Source organism: Pyxicephalus adspersus, chromosome 6 (genome assembly GCF_032062135.1).
Source record: "Pyxicephalus adspersus chromosome 6, UCB_Pads_2.0, whole genome shotgun sequence".
Classification (NCBI taxonomy): domain Eukaryota; kingdom Metazoa; phylum Chordata; class Amphibia; order Anura; family Pyxicephalidae; genus Pyxicephalus; species Pyxicephalus adspersus.
Genome location: NC_092863.1, coordinates 36,748,145 through 36,765,869, shown reverse-complemented (window position 1 = coordinate 36,765,869; position 17,725 = coordinate 36,748,145). Strand labels below are relative to the sequence as shown.

Below are 17,725 nucleotides of genomic sequence, written 5' to 3'. Positions count from 1 at the left end.
GGACTGACCCTTGGGGAACACCAACAGGGAGGAGAGTGGGCGAGGAGGAGTTACCATTGAAAGAAACTTGAAAGGAGCGGTCAGACAGATAAGAAGCAAACCAAGAGAGAGCAGTGTCACAGATAACAATGGAGTGCATGATTAAATTGAGTGCTTTGGTTAAATTATGATGTTCATACTGTGGAATGTCATTCAAAAAAGTTTAACTTTCACTGTGTTTTATAAAATGTCAATCTTGCCCAATGTCATTGGACAATTGACTGGCAATCAATGTATGGGAATCACACGCACGGCTCTCAGACTTTTCTAGAGCTGCCCCAATTCTCTGGAATGGTCTTCCTCGTCAGTTATGCACGTTATGTGCGGTTTTAGATGCATTGTCAGTTATGCACATTATGTGCGGTTTTAGATGCATTGTGTTAAAGCAGCAATGCAAAATCATACCTACAGCATTCTAACACAGGATCACGTGGGCTGTACTGAAGCATACATATGCTGTAAACATGCGCTGCAACTGCAGTGCCAATTGAATCTAAAAGGATGCCTGGTCCTTCAAAAAGTTTACCTTTCACTGTGTTTTATAAAATGTCAATCCTGCCCTATGTTCATGCACCATTGATTGGCAATCAATGTATGAAATCACACGCACGGCTCCAAGACTTTTCTGGAGTTGCCCAAATTCTCTGGAATGGTCTTCCTGGTCCTAATCGCTTGCTCCTACTTTCTTCTGATTTAAAAGAGCACTGAAAACCCATTTTTTCAAACTTGCCTACCCATTTTCTTCTGTCCTTTGAAACCGTCAGTACTTCCCACCACTACATATACTCCTTACTATTGTATGTTAATCCCCCCACCTACTAGAGTGTAAGCTCTTCTGGGCAGGGTCCTCTCCTCCTCCTGTGTCACTGTATCTGTCATTTGCAACCCCTGTTTAATGCACAGCGCTGGGTAATATGTTGGCGCTATATAAATCCTGTTAAATAATAATAATATGGGATTGAAATCCCAGGGATTGAATTAACAGCAGAGGCAGTGTTGCCAATACAGAAATCAGTAGGCGAGGCTAGGTGTAGTCAGGTGCTGATTGTCAAGGTAAAGTCTTGTGATTTAGTAGTAATAGTGCTGATAGTCAGGTCCCCTGCAATTTTCATCCAAGCATCCTGCCAGCAGGCACAGCATGAGAGTGACAACACTGCTGTGAATTGAGAAGCCATGCAGCATCGTTACTACCCTATCAAAAGAAGCCAAATTACTAGGATTAATCAACTGTATTCATAAAACTCCAACATATTATGCAGCGCTGTACATTAAATAGGGATAGCAGTTAACAGATACAAACAATAACCAAGGAGGAGGAGGAGAGGACCCTGCCCAATGAGTTTACAATCTAAGAGTCTAAATTAGTGGGAACCATTTACCTGTGAAGTGACACCTTCACACCAACTAATCACCTTGTAATGAGCTGATCCTTGTTACTGACCATGTGCACCCATTTAAACACCTCCATCCAGGTACCTTCACCTACATATGGCTGCTCTGCAGTGACAGTGATAGCAGTATAATGTTGTCATATGTTTGTGTATTACATGTGTATACACATACATTCCTAAATATCTGGACACATTTTGTAGTTTAGGGTGGTATTCTATCATTTATTTTTCCTGTGTTGTACTACCACAAGGACTGGAAATACATGGAGATCTTCATAGCTGGGACACATACATTGTCTGATAAGATTGAAACCTTTTTTTACATGTTACTTTGTGTTAGAATGCTGTAGGTATGATTTTGTATTGCTGCTTTACCACAATGCATGTAATACCTCACATAATGTGCATAACTGGTGTAATGGGCTATAAAAAGGGAGCTACAGAATAAAATGTGGGGATAAAGTTTACATAGAATTCTACCAAAACCTATCTTCAGAAATCACACAATGGGTCTTAGTGGTAGGTGTGTGGCTTGTAGGATGCACTGTCTCTTTAGGAAGTTTGTTTGGGTGCCTCATGTACACGCCCCTTGCTGCACCATGGCCCCTCCCAATACAGGAACCTGTCAACAACAGAAGCTGCAACACACCAAGCCCCGCCCATCCAAGACACACCCACTACAATTCTTTCTGTCTATGGCTGATGCCCAAACTCCAGCGATGGGAGGGGGCGTGTCTGAGCGTTCACAGCGTTCTTGGCGAGAGGTGTGTCCGACTGCGTGAGCGTGCGTGTGCCTGTGACGTTCCTCTCCTGCCTGGCCTTCCTTGCGTGCTTGCGCTCCGCCATGTTGTTGTGGTTGTGAGGAGGAAGGAAGAACCCGACTGACAGCAACCGAGGACGGGGAGGGGTGAAGAGACAGCTGACTTGGGGAGCTTATCTCTTATAACTGCAAGGTAAGCTCGGTGCGCCGCGTCAATGTGCTTTCTGTTCTTATTACATATGTTTGTATACATTGTGTACATCTAGGTGTTTCCCTTATAGACTCAGTTGCTATGAGTTGTGTGTTCTCTTACGCCGGGTGTACAGTTGTTGGCTGCTCCTTACAATCCCCGAGGCAGCCGGCTATGTCACGAGCACGGAGTTATCTTGTGATAGACACATATATGTCCGGGCTCCATACGCTTCTATCCCCTCATCTCCCATTCTACTCTGCCTGTTGTTGTTGTGTGGTCATGTGACGTGTGTGACTGTGACATTCTGCCGGCTGTGTGTATTTTCACCTTGTGTTTGGGCTTGTGCTGTACACCTTTGCTGGCTGCACAGACGATTGTGTCTGTGCAATCTGTTCAATCTGTTCATGGAATTGTGGCCACAGGCAATGCATAAAGCCTGTCAGGTGAACAGACCCAGCTAGGATTTCTGTGTTTGCACAGTAAATAGTGTACACAAAGCTGGGTCCTGGCTCCAGAACACCGTTCCTGTAATATGTAATTCCTCTTACATTGCTGGCCAGTGGAAAAAATGTAACCCCTACAGATAGCAATTGGTGTCTAGTAAAATGACCTGAGAGGCACAAGCTGCTCATTACTCCAAAAACCTCCGGAGCCTTTACTTTACTACTGTCAGATCATTGTCGGTTTAAATATAAACCAAAAATGATTGGCTAAATGCAATTTTGTTGCTAGTACCTTTTCCTTTAATATAAAAAGTAAAAAATGAAATAATATACAACCAGATCTCTGTCTCCAACTCAGGGGTGCCCACCAGGTGGATCGTGATCTACTGTTAGATCGCAAAGGCAATGCAAGTAGATCGCTGAGCCCTGCCTTTCAAAATAAACTATCGCGCACAGGAGTTAAGTTCAAGTTTTTATTGTTGGTAGATCATTTTGACTCGGTCATTTTAAAAGTAGCTCGCAAGCCAAAAAAGTGTGGGCAGCTCTGCTCTAACGTCTATAACACTGATGGGTAATGGATCTTCTACAGGGCTATAGATCAAACCACAAATAAAGACAAAAGAGCTTAGGGTTTGTTTCTAAAAGAGGGACACTTGGGACTTTGTGTGTTCCAATGTGAAGATTTCCCTTCATTTTCTGTTTCAGAAATGCACTGATAAGAACTCCGCTGTACAGTTGTACCCAGAACAGGTGTTTGGACTGAGAGATTTCTCCTCACCTCTTGTTATAATGGCAGCTTTAAAGTTGTGGATTTCTCATTACACAGGATAAGGTTTTAGGGGGAATATTCGCAGCATGAACCTCAACCTGCTCTATCCAAAACTAATATACACCAACACTTTCCTCTATTAATGGTAGACTCAATTCATTGCATTTTCTGTAATTTTCCATGAACAACTTCACTTGTGCTGTAAATGGATAATATAAACACAACATCATAACGTTTTGCTACTTTCTGCTTGGCACTGAAGTGCCATTATCCTTGCATAACAAATATTCAAGTTTGTAAGTTCATCATGTATTGATATATAGTCAATACAGGAACATTTTTGTAAGGGCTAAAATCAGCGACAATATGACCTCCTAGTCTCGTCATTGAAGGACTCCTTATGTGGCTTACTGTGATTGGGTGGCAACAACAATGCACTCAATTTGGAGCAGAGTTGCCACTCTCACGTAGGTTGTGACTGCTTCACTACAGTAGAATGAAAAAGTGTTGGAGGCACAACTAATAACACTGTCACTGCTGTCATTATTATTGCCTTTGTTGCTTCTTTTTAGCTGGTCAGTCAGCACCTGGCCACAACTAAAGCTACGTACACACGGCAGATTTTTATCGCCCGATAATCGGCATCGGCCAATTATCGGGCGAAAATCTTCCGTGTGTACAGTCGGTGTCGTCCATCGTCCGGACGACCGACCTGCCGGATCCACGGACGATGGACGACAGCCGATCGTAATGAAAGGGAAGGGGAGAGCGCGCAGCAGGGTGCCGCTCCGTCGCTCTTCCCCTCCCCTCTCCATAGAGCATGAACGGTGCTGTATGTACAGCATCGTTCATGCATCTTGCAGCCCCTTGTCGTTGGAAAGGATCGTGAAAGATCCTTTCCAACGACAAAAATTGCAAGTGTGTACGCAGCTTTAGTCCTGACCACTGCTTTCTGGGTTGACAGCACTGAGTGGCCTTTGTTACAGGAATCTTCCCACTGATGAGATACAGTGTCTGGGGGATGGGGAGTGTTTGTAACACAAATGAAGGCTTTGGCTCAGTCAGAAAAGGTAAAGTATATGTTGTTTACTTTAGGAAAATGGTGCATAGTAACTGCATTTTGTACTCATTTCTGCTGTAATAAGTGGGGACCTTAATTGTACTTTCCTGGAGCTAGATTTCTGTTGTATAGCCATCGGTTAGCCCCTGAATCTGTGTTAGTGGCTAAACTGCTCAACACAAACTTAATTTATCCAGTCCTATGATGAACCAGAAAAGGTTATAGTGTATCCAAGCCCGTGAATTGAAAATGTATTTATTGCAGTTTCGATGTGATGGCTGCATTAGTTTTCTTTCTCTGGGCTCCTAATATTTCCTGTAGAGATCCAGCGAGTTACTGGTGTCAGTAATTTACTTCCCGTTCCTGGTAATCAACACGCACAGTTTGTTCTGTATCCAATGTAAATGGTATGTGCATTAGGTAGATATACTTACCTCAGCCCAATGTGAATCCAATCCACATATTCCCAAATGTCATTCTTCTATTTATTCTTGTGTAGGTGGGGGCCAATAGATAACTCTTCTCTACTTTATAAGTACAATGTTTAAATCCTCATGCAGATACGAAATCATAAGCAGCATTTACTAATTTTAATATGTTTTTCCACCATATGTACCAAGTCCCCAGGTTTGGTACACGTTCACTTTGAGCATTCCTATATGAAAATTGTTTCCTTGTCAAAATTACACAGTTACGTTCTGATTGTGTGTGAAAACAAAATGATTGTGCAAGATGAGTGTGTGTGTGTGTTTGTTGGTGAGATTCTTCATTCTTAATCACCTATCACTATGTACAGAGCTGTATTTTGATCTGTGTCCCGTGCGTTGTCTAGTAAGCTGTTTCTCAACCAGGGTTCCTCCAGAGGTTGCTTAATTAGTAATTAGTATATCTAAGGTTAGTTTAAGTGACACTAAAGATCTTTTTGGCTATCTGTAAGAGTGATATTCTTCCACCTGCCCAGCAATGTAAGTGTAATTTTTCCTATCGATAACCACACCAATATACTGTGAGCTGTCAATATCGTAATTATAGAAGGATTCCCTGAGGACATGAAAGTTATTTAAAGGGGTTCTCCCATGTTAAAAGGGTCGGGAAACACTGGTCTAGCATATATGGACAGTGAATACCTAAAACCTGAAGAGACAGGTTAATTTTAAAAAGAAAAGCTGGCATCTGTTAAATAGATAGGTAAGTGGGGTTTCCCTTGTTAAAACCGCTGACTAACCTGTCATTGACCAGCACTAAACCTATGGGGTCAGGAGAATTGTCAAATCACACTCTTTAGACTTTTATATGTAATGGATTACAACTATTGACTTTTTTTACCTTCCACAAAGTATTTCAATTGTATATAGGGGCTAGGGATTGCTAATCAACCAAAGGATATGGAAAAAAAATAATCTATAAAAACATGTTTTAATTCATCCCTTTGTCACTCAGTTATAAATGTTTGTTTTTTGATCGTGTCTGTTGGACTTCCGGGTTATTGCACTATTATCTCTGCAAAAACACAGAGGCGAGGTAGTTTTTTGGGTGTAAGATTGTGGACTAGTTAGGATCATCTATTAATTTTTGTTTGTTGTCTTGAAACGAGTATGGCAAAAAATGTGTTTTATTAATTGCTTCGGGGTAATTGCATCCTTCCAGCCTTGAATGATGCTAAAAGGTAAGGATGTTGAATTACCTACTTTGACTGGTAAAGTGTCCATTTCCAGAGATTTGGCAAGATTAGTCAAGTTTTAGCAACTCTTTTGTTGGCATACTAAGCCTAACATCTAGTATCTGGTCATCAGTTTGCAGGTTGATAAATTTAATCTTACTTTTTTGTGGATTACATTTTTAATATCTTGATTCTTTGATATTCTTTTTACTTGGTCAATACTTGGTGAATAATTCTGTCCCAAGGTACTCCTCACATCAATTTTCTCTTGCTCTTTTGTAATCAGTGTTAGGCTTAGTCTACACGGACTGTTTCCCCAGCGTTTAACCTGAGGCTTTTAAAGCCCATGTTTGAAGTCCCCATGCATTCCAATGGGCTAACCTACACCAGGACGTTTCTTTCAGGCACGTTTTTGAGCGTTATCTTAAACGTTGCTTGCAACGGTTAAAAAAATTAAAAGGCTGGATAAAGCGGGAAAACGCATGAAAACGCTTCCATTAAACTCAACCGAGGCTTTTTCAAGTGTTTTTAAGCTTTTATGAAAGCTTCCATTGAAAACAATGGGGGCTTTCATAAATGTTTTTAGCAGGACTCTTGAAGCCCCCTTTATAAGGAGACCCCCAGATCTCCACTATGAAGGTGGGGAACGAGTACCTGGGTACATAAAACCCCTTACTTATTCCCTGAAAGTGTTAAAATATATGTAAAAAATAGTCAAGGCTTTAATGGTAAATTATTTTATTAAATGTGTGTGTATTTGTGTAACTAAACTTTTTTTTTTTTTTTTTTTTTTGTTTTACTGTGGCAAAAGAATTTCTTCAGAAGTTGTAAAAAAGAACCTCATTAAAGAGTTAATTTTAGGGGTTTCCAATTATTATATATTAAAATTAGAAAAATGGAAACTTCTATCAAATCTAATCAGAAAGTACAATGTATCTTCAAATAAAGCAAAGTGCCAATTTATTTCTATTTCTTTTTGAAGCTATGTCAAAGCACTTTTCTTTAAAAAACTGACTGCAGCCACATCCTTCATTGTTGAAATTAGTATACTCTGTAGCCCACCGCAACATTAAGTCCCCTGTGTTGGCCTAATATAGCCAACAAATGTGAATAAAACCTAGGAATGAATATACAATATTGGTGTCATCTGTATCTTAATAAACATCCCAAGCTCATACTTATAGTGGGCGGGGATACATTTGAATCTGGATTTATGAGTAACACGATCCAACCGAGAAGCCAACAAGCAGAAATGATGTGCAACACACTAATAAAAAGTAGAACTTTATGAAAAGCTGGATATTCCCAAGGTAGATAGGGGTTCACTAAGTTTTACTGCAGTAATATTGTGTTTATGATATGATTGGGCTATTTAGTAGTACCATGCAATCATCGAGTGTTGGTTTCTACTGGTAATTTACAGTGGAAGTTTATTGTGACTGTTGAAGTTTGCTTCATGAAATTGTAGAATGATTCAGATATCTACCTTGATTTTTGTGCATAAATTTAATTCAGCTTTATAGTATTGGATTTGGCAAGTGGTAGCTTGAAATTCATTAATCATTTTTCATCATCAGGTAGAAAAGGTGTATTATCTTTTTATTATATCTTTTATGGCATTCTTTTTAAGATTAAAACTAGAGGATGTTAAATATGCTTCATCATCTTGCAAAAATAAGCAGTTCTGGGGATTGTTGCCGTGGGCAAATCTCTTTGGTATGCACAACTATTTCTTTACATGTCAATATGTTGGTCACTTTTAGCTGGACAGTCAAACAAATTGGACCCGTGTTACTGACTACCTGCTTTACGTGTACTTAAAGCAGAACTAAACAAATAAGAAAACTTCCTTACCTTAACTTCTGCAGATCCCTCCATCCCTCTGGAGTGAGCTCGGGCATGCGCAGTAGGAGCAGCGAGAAGCCTCCAGGGATGCATGACGTAGGTACCCCCCACCCCAAAAAAAAAAGATACCTTTTACCTTGCATAAAAGAGAGTTGTCTACCCTTTTACGAAAAGTAAAAAATTTGGTGATTGGTCCCCTTTAAATGGCTTTTCCAGTACTATCCTTAAAGTGGAATTAAACCTGGGGGATACTCGCCTGTCCCCAATCCGTTCCAGCTCTGCCATCTCCCTTCTTCTCTTCAACATTCCGATCTTTGGCAATCTTGCTTGGCCTGGCCAGAATGACATAACACCCCCACAGGTTTGTGAGAGTTCATTCAGTCTCAGCATCCACAGGGGAAGTCGGGATGTGATGTGCTGACTATCCCTGGCAACCAACACTGAGATTTTTGACAGATGTTTGGCGATTAGGCAGGTAAGAGTACTTATTGAAAAAGGGACATAGTGTGTACCTTTCTGCAATAAGGACCTGCCTGATGCCAAACTCTACTTCCACTTTTAATGGGTTTAGCCTTACTTCTACTTTTTAGCCTTACTCTTTTTTTCTTTTTTTTTCTTCTTCTTGAGAGATTGCATTCCTGGTTGGTAGGCACACCTGTGCTTTGAGTAAATCTATGATCATAGGAGGCAGCATTAGTTATGTGTCATACTATTTTGAAGAATTAAATAGTAATAGTTCAGGCATGTATAAAAGTGTAATTATAGGCTAGAGTTTTTAACTCCTACAGTTTCTAAGAAAATCTATATATATTTAAAATCGTATATGTGTATGTTCCACCATCACTCGAAAACGCATGGAGACATTTTAACCAAATTTGCTAGAAATATGACTCGGACTCATGTGAATGCACCAGACATCTTTGCTGTGCTATATGTCGGAGCTATATTTGTATGTATGTATGTGTGTATGTATGTCATCACTAGGAAACGCATGAAGACATTTCAACCTAACTTGCTAGACATATGACTGAGACTCATGTGAGTGCACCGCTGATCTTTTTACAGCCCTTTGCTATATGTCAGAGCTATATTTGGATGTATGTATGTGAAATATATATATATATAGATGTGTGTATGTGATCACTAGGAAATGCATGGAGACAATTCAAGCAGACTTGCTAGACATATGACACTGAGACTCATGTGAGTGCACCGCTGATCTCTGTACAGCGCTCTGGTATATGTTAGAGTTATATTTGCATCTTTGTATGTATTTGTGTATGTATTGCTCACCACTGTGTGCCTTTTGCTTATACATTGCAGTTGTATCAACATGATTACAGTCAATTACAATTTAAAAAAATGACATACAGTAACTTTTGGTAGTTTGCTAACCCAACTAACCTAAATAAAACATTACTTTGAATTACTTCATTGCTTTTATTGATTACTAAGAATGGCACTTGTATAGTGTAGTAAGTAGGGAAGGTGGGTGTATGAACTGCTGGCAAACATTGATTGAGCATCATGACAGGTCCCAATAGTCCACAAAGCTTGTATTTCATCCTCTGAGAAATACATTAGCCCTCCTTTGGCAATCCCAGTTGGTGAAATAAATAAATGTCACATGCCACAGAAATTGCAAAATGTCCCCTGGGGAGGAAAAACAGTAGATAAGGTAATTATTTGTGACAGACAATACATCAAAACCCAAAACTTGTCTAACTCCAAGCACTTAGGCGTAGTCTACACGGACTGTTTCCCCAGCGTTTAACCTGAGGCTTTTAAAGCCCTTGTTTCAAGTCTCCATGCATTCCAATGGGCTAATCTACACCTGGAACTTTCCTTCAGGCACGTTTATGAGCTGGAATCTGGAAGCCCCCTTTAATAAGGAGACTCCCAGATCTCCACCACCCCATCCTGGGGAATGAGTACAGGGGTACATAAAACCCCTTACTCATTCCCTGAAAGGGTTAAAATATGTGTAGAAAATTGGACAAGGCTTTAATGTTAAATTATTTTAATAAATTTGTGTGTGTTTGTGTAACTAAACTTTTTTTTTTCCAGTTTATCACAATGACAGGATGATTCCCAGGGCTGCAATTATGACATGAGAACAGCCCTGGGATTCCTCCTGACGGTGAGGGATTGCAGGGCACTAGGGGTTAAATGAGGACAAGGCTCTCCATTCACCTCAAGTGCTCTGTGATTGGCTGAGATTTTACGTTTCCCAGCCATTCAGCACCAGACTTGAATGGGGAGACCTGTGCCCATTTATCTCTAGTGCTGTGTGATTGGCTGAGAAATAGGAAACCCTGATGACAGCTCAAGCATCATCAGGATTTCCCTTTCCTCTGAGAGGTTATGTCCCTTCTACAAAAACATATTTACCTTCCTGTTCATATCTTCTGTTGAATGCACATTAATGTTTTCAGGATATTAGGATTTATTGCAGCATACGTTTTGGGCTGGGTCTACATGGTCTATTTTAAAAATGCGTTTTTATGCACTTTTATTAGCCTTATAAAGCTTGCATTTAAAATGCTGGAAAACATCTATGCCGCGTTGTTAACCCGTTTACGTTTCAAGTGCTTATAAATATGGGAAAAGGCCCCATTGAAATCAATGGTAGCGTTTATTTGCCTTTTCCCGCGTTTTGGGTGTTTTCTAGCATTAACCCCACTTTTTTATTTTTTAAACGTTGCAAGCAAAGTTATAGATAACGCTCATAAAGGTGGCTCAAGGAAACGTCCTGCTGTAGATTAGCCAATTGGTATGCATGGGGATTTCAAACGTGGGCTTTTAAAGCCTCAGGTAAACGCTTGGGAAACCGTCCGTGTAGACTAAGCCTTGGTGCTGCTTTTATTATCCTAACATTTTTATGAGATGGGAAATGTCACAAAAGACTTAAATCGTTATCCTGTAGATATTTCTTCTGTTGAAAATTGATAAACTTCAGTGTTCTCCCCAGAATTTTTTTTCAGCCGGGTGGTCAAAAAGGGTGTGTGTCAAAAGATGGCAAATTTAGTGCTCCCAGTTGTTTATGCCATGGGTATCCAGTAACCCCTATTGTTTTAGTGTTCTACCTTCTCCCAATGATATGTTCCAACTTTGTAATGCCTGCCCCATTAGTATATCGAATTTTTCTATTCAATGTATTTTGCCACAATTGTCCTATGCTGTGTATTGTGACCCAACATTTACCCCTTCTGAGTGATTTCTGGCAACTGCTAGGCACCTAGGATTGGTAACAGGCGGTAAGTGCTGGGCACCTAGGATTGGTAACAGGCGGTAAGTGCTATGCACCTAGGATTGGCAACAGGCGGTGAGTGCTGGGCACCTATGATTGGCAACAGGCGGTGAGTGCTGGGCACCTAGGATTGGTAACAGGCGGTGAGTGCTGGGCACCTAGGATTGGCAACAGTCGGTAAGTGCTGGGCACCTAGGATTGGCAACAGGCGGTAAGTGCCTAGCTTTTTCAGAGCTAGAAGTTTTTTAAGCAGCAGTGGTTCCTGGCATGAAGAATGGACAAATGTAACCTTACTGCCGGTGTAAATTCAGCCTAACGTCAGATGTTCTCCGGTGTCTATATTTAGTTAAAGTGAACTTTTCTGAAAACATTTTTATTCACTTGATTCTTTTACAAAATTAGCCCAGTGGCCCCACGCTGGCTCAGCTTCCATCTTCTCTCTGATGCTCACTTGTACGTCCAGTGCTGCCTTGCACTGTGCATGCATTAGAATAAACACTTTTTTTTACATTATAAGAAAGCCTCTGAAGGTGCATGCACACAAGGAGCAGTGCAGAGCCTCTTGGGATATGTGACACCGATATCCCAGGAGGCTGCGGATTTCCCCTTCAGTCTTTAGCGAAATGGAAGTAAAGACTGAAGGGGAGAGGTCCTCTCCACAAAAGTGTAAAAAAAAAAAAAAACGCACATTTTTCCATTATATAACAGAAAGTCACTCTTTTAATATATTATTAAAAATGCAATGCTTTAATAGCATCATGCATCTGATATCAGATGGGGACAAGACAGCCAGTGATCCCTCTCATCGCTGTCCATATTCTATATAAAAGCACTGTCTGTGACATTTATCCACAGTGTGATAGCTATGTGAGTGTAAAAGCTGCTTGTCATATTCTGCAGCCTAACAACTCGCTGTGTTCAAACCTTCATATCTCCTAAACCGTTGGTTGTATTAACTTGAAATTTTTAAGCTACACGTGGAGGCATAGAAAACTGAAACTATAGGTGCAAGGGGGGGACACTTGTGGTTAAACCTTTCTAAAATGTAATTACTATGGCATTATGAGAACATAAACCTCTACCTAGCAAAATGTGCTGCCTGCTCTGTTACACATATCTGTCTGCATCTTACCTCAAACCCCAATTTCTCTTGAATTAAGAGATGCAGGGAAACAAAAATATAGGTGGAAGTGGGGGACACGTGTGGCGATCACCTTTCATCACCATGGCATCATTACAACATTAAAAAAAAACTGTTCATCAAAATGCACTTCCTTGTTACACATGACTGTAACCTTCCAGTACCTCAACCTCAATAAAAATTGAGTTCATTTTCTAATGATGCCATAGTGATGAAGTTTTAGGGGATGTTAGTCACAGATGTTCCCCACTTGTACCAATATTTTTGGTTTCTTACACCTCCCCATTCCCCAATTGAAGTTCAGAATGTTAGATAAGTGGACAGGAATGTGTAACAGGGCAAGGAAGCCCATTTTAATCGGCAGAGTGTTTTATTTTCTAATGATGCTGTAGTAATGAGATTGTAAGGGGAGAATGTGCCCGCCACTTGCACCTATATTTTCAGTTTTGTACCCCCACCCTCAGAGAAATTGGGCTTCAAAGATAAGAAGCAGACAGTTTCATAGGTATAGATTTGTGACAGATGGGTATATGTTTAGGGGCCCCACCCCAATGCTCCTTGCTATGTTAGTGGCCTCGGGGTCCCCAATTTGCATTTTCAATTTAGAACTCCTAGTTGCACTTTCCTCTGAAACAGCAACCCCAATGTTCAATTTTCATAACTTTTTACATTTGTGACCCCCATATCTTGAAATTCTTTAAAGCTGGGGGGCTGAAACTGTAGTAACTAGTATCTATGAATCTATGTCTATAAGGGGCCCCTGTACACCCTGAAAATTACAAGTCATTGTGACATACATATTAGGAGATATGGAGGTTTGTACACAGAGAGCTGTGAGGATGCAGAACCACATGCAGACATCACACACAGCTCTAGCAGTGTATACATTTTACCAGCAGCTTTTTTTAATTTTTTAATTTTTTTTTTATTTTATATAAACAGAAACCCCGACTCGTGCTATGAGATGGGGGCGGGGCTGCCTGTGTCTCCTTCACATTAAGGCTGAACTGTGTGTTCACCTCTCATCCCAGCAGCAATCCTCTGAACGGATGACACAGAGCACAAAGCAGCCTCACTGAGATCCGTGCGGAGGATTAGAGCGAGGTATTCACAGCAGCCGGGCGGAGCAACCGGCTAAAACCCTCTGGGGAGAACTATGAACTTGTAGGGCCCTGAAGCATGAATTGAAAACCAATTACTTTGACCAGTTATGTAAGATTGTGAATTACGAATAGGTTATTTCAAGTATCCTACTGTCCAGCAGGTATTTAATATACAACGCTTCAAAATATTTTGTCGCTATATTAATACTGTTTATTAAAATTATTATTAGGTTGCATTGATTTATTTTTTTGTTAATTACAACTATGCTGACAACAAGAACTAGTGACTTAGTCATGAATGCTGTACATCAAGCATAGAACAGTAAGTGCAAGAAAAGAAATCAAGAAAAGAATGGTGTGAGGAAGTAAGAAGAAAAAAGGGGTGAGGGAAAGATGTGGGAGTCCTAGGCTATTCTGTACTGAAAGAAAATTAGATTAGGATCAATGATGTACTAGATTAGGCAGATGTAAACGGGTACTTAACAGGACATATAAACATCCAAGTATTTTTCATTTGATTTGTATTGAATCCAATAAAACAAAGTTTTTTTTTTGTTGTTTTTTGATAGACCATTATGGCATTAAGTAAAGTTGCACCCATTTGGTTGAGTTGTTTTTTTCATGAAATAAATGTTCATTGTCATTTACTGCTGTCAAATTGTATGTAATCTTTTCTTGCATCAGTTCACTATTGTGTTTTTTATATCCTATTTATATATTTCTAATTATCTGTGTGTCAGGCAGAGCCTATAGCATCCTAAAATATTAATAATATTAATAATAAACAGTATTTATATATTATGCCAACATATTGCGCAGCGTCTAGGTTATTATCAGACATGCCCAGTTACAGCGTGCTTTATTCAATATTTACAATGTCCCAGCCTGAGGCTGTCTGGTCAGATAATAGAAGATGTTTTTTGCTTAGGCATTTGTGTGTCTGGATGAATGGTGTTTATTGGGGGCATTTTGAGTTCAGACAATCTCTGTTGTACTACTTGTTCTTTCTGGAGTAATTAAAAAGCCATATTGACATATGGTTAAAGGGGTTTGAATTCCTTTTGTGTTTACTTTTACTGAATTTTCCTTGTGTTTACTTATTCAGCGTTAATATTGCAGTGTTTGATTGCAAATAATTTTTATGATCACATTTTTATTACTTTTGTGAGTGTGTTTACTTTAGGCTTTATGATTGGCTAGTATGACATATGAGCTGATTGTATAGATATTTTATTAGAACATCTCCTTTTATTTGATCTACCTGCAATATGTAAAATATTGCATATTTTATATATTTTTTTTTTTTTCAATTCCCACCATACAGAGTACTTACATGATGGTAAGAGAAACTAGACTAGCATCAAATATTTGGTTTGTGTATGCCTTGGTAGGCCTAGATTCACTTGCACTAAGAATTTGATGGCATATAGAGTCCTGTGCATAATTAACAGTTTTATCACAGGAGCCTATTCCCACCCAGCTTAAAACATTTCTGGGAAAATACTGATATAGATTAACATACAATAATTTACAATTAACAGAATTGGCTGTGTAGGAGAAGTAATACTGGATAAAAAAAGCCATGCTTACAAGTTGAGATTGCTGAAGATGGTTCACTGTAAAAAAAAAAAAGATTAAAAAGAACTGAAAATTTTTATTCAGATGGGCCAGTGATCAGGCAGGTATGTTTATTGCAGAAAGGGACAGGCAATGTCCTTTTCTGCAATAAACATGCCTGCCTGATCACTGGCGACTTCTTTCAGAGCATCCCGGCTTCCCCCTAATTCCCAAGTCGAGATGGCCAAAGATGAAAACCAGGAACAGGAGAAGACATGGTGCCACGATGGTGGCACTTTCAACAGTGACAATGGAGACAGGTGAGTGTCTGCAAAAAAAAAAAAAAAAAAATAAGTTTAGTTACACAAGTGTATCTAGAAAAACATGCATGGATGGGTTTGGGTAGTTGAGCTATAAAATTTTGCAGCGAGGTACAATGTTTATACCTCCTTCTCTTCTTATCCATATATAAATTTGTTAATAAAGAACAGCTTTATGCGTGTCCATATGTGTTGATTTATTTGCGTTGGTAAAAACATCTGGCACATTTATTCTGAGGTTAACTATCTCTCTCTCTATCCATCCATATATGTGTGTGTCAAGGTTTTATTTTATTTGTTGTGGACTATATGCGGACGTTTTGTGTCCTCACTGGCTAGTTGTGCTGATATCAGCCATGGTTTTTGCTTGCTTGGGATTAGGCTGTAGATATTTCTCATGCAGGTCTGTGATGTTCCATTTGTGCACATTGTGTGAATTTCACACATCAGCATTTTGGTAGAATCTTCTTATGTTTTGTTCCAGCATATACAGCCTGTGTTTTTCCTTTATAGCACCCTATTCATATCAGTTCTCTGTGTCAATTAACAATATATAGGCTGTTAGAAAACTTTTAGTTTGCATTTGATTTTTCCCTCTTTTAGTGTGGACAATAAAATAATTTGGAAGTTCTATACTGTTTATACTGAATATACTATATATCTGTTTTACTGAAGGAAATTCATTTTGGCCTTCTGCTTTTTCTCTCCATGCCTGAACCAGTTCCTGTGCACAATGCCACAATTTAGTTTCATCACCCAAAATTACATATACAAACATGGACAAATTTTACACTATTTCAGATGATGGTAATTATAAAGTAAGAATAAACCATAGTGAGTAGTTCGGTAGAAATACATCCATTTGAATTTTTTTGCAATCTGACATTCATACATCATTTTCTGTACTATAGTTACATTTTGGGAAGATATTTAAAACATTTCACTTAGGAGTTCATTGGTTCATTAAATAAATATAAAAATAAGACTAAATTTAATATATTTTAATCAAGATTCCACAGTACTACTATATTTTACATATACATTCCCGCAGATCTGTTGTGAATCCTCTAAGAATGATGTTAACATCAAACACAGATTCCTTGTATATGAAGCAGATACCATCTTCAGTAAGTTTTGGAAGTGATGAAATGCCTTGTATGTTGCATTCGTTAATATATATGCAGTCAATATAGAAAATGCATTAGTGTATGAAAATTCAGTATTGAAGGATTTTTGGTAATGATTTTACATCCTTGAAAAAAAAGGACCCATAATTGCTTTTGAAAAACTTTAGCTCCAGCTGTGTTGGTTTGAAGGATGCCTTCCATGGACTGCATGTGTCAGTTCTTTCAATAGATAACAAATAGTATTCGAACTACGGATCCTAGAAGGCCACTTCAGAATAAACCAATGTTTTTGTTCCTAGCCATATTTATGCTATGTGTTGTTCATCCTGTTTGGAAGATCCATGCTCTGTGACTAAGATAGAGCTTTCTGAAATTTCACACCATAATTTCTTGAGATTTCATTTTTCCCTTTACATACTTAAAGCACCCTGTACCAGACCAATCATAGTGGCCCCAGGACATAACGGCCACTTCCATGCTTCACAGTAGCTATAGACCTGATATGACTTTTCTTATCTGCCCAAGAGCCAGAAGCATTGTAGTTTGTCAGTACTTATTTTGGCGAATTCAACAGTTGGTTAGAGCAGACACTGATGGAACTTGACATTGGAGATAGGCTTGTATCTTTTTGGAAGTTGTCCTTGGCTTTTTGTCTACTTCTTTTCTTCTGCACTTTTTCAGGTCGATTTTCCTCTTGCAGTTGCATCTAGTAAAGTAGACTATAGCCCTGTGGACCCTAAACTTCCTAATATTTCCATCTGTTGTCACAGAAACGGTAAGGTGCCTGTTGATAGTCTTATATCCTTTGATTTTAACATGCATGTCTATTCTTTCTATTTTGTTCTCCTCAGACAATTATTTGCATTCTTTGCATTCCCTGGCCCTTGTGTTTTTTTGTGGGGCACACAATAGTTGCAAACTATATAACAGAAAACCACTAGTATGAAAACTTGTTCTCAAATACCGTATTTTTCGGCGTATAAGACGCACCCAATTTTAAAGGAGGAAAATCTAGAAAAAAAAGATTCTGAAAGATTATTCCCCTTCTGATCACTCATGTGCCAATT

The 17,725-nt window shown here is 39.2% G+C and overlaps 1 protein-coding gene across 4 annotated transcripts in view; it reads left to right on the top strand.

Moving 5' to 3' along the window:
- Positions 1-2,225: 2,225 nt before the first annotated feature.
- Positions 2,226-17,725, top strand: part of MTMR3 (myotubularin related protein 3) — a 60,611-nt gene continuing 45,111 nt past the window's right edge. For all 4 annotated transcript variants that reach the window (XM_072415280.1, XM_072415279.1, XM_072415282.1 and 1 more), the window contains exon 1: positions 2,226-2,383. The gene's annotated coding sequence lies outside the window, so the exon portion shown is untranslated. The remainder of the gene's footprint in view (positions 2,384-17,725) is intronic.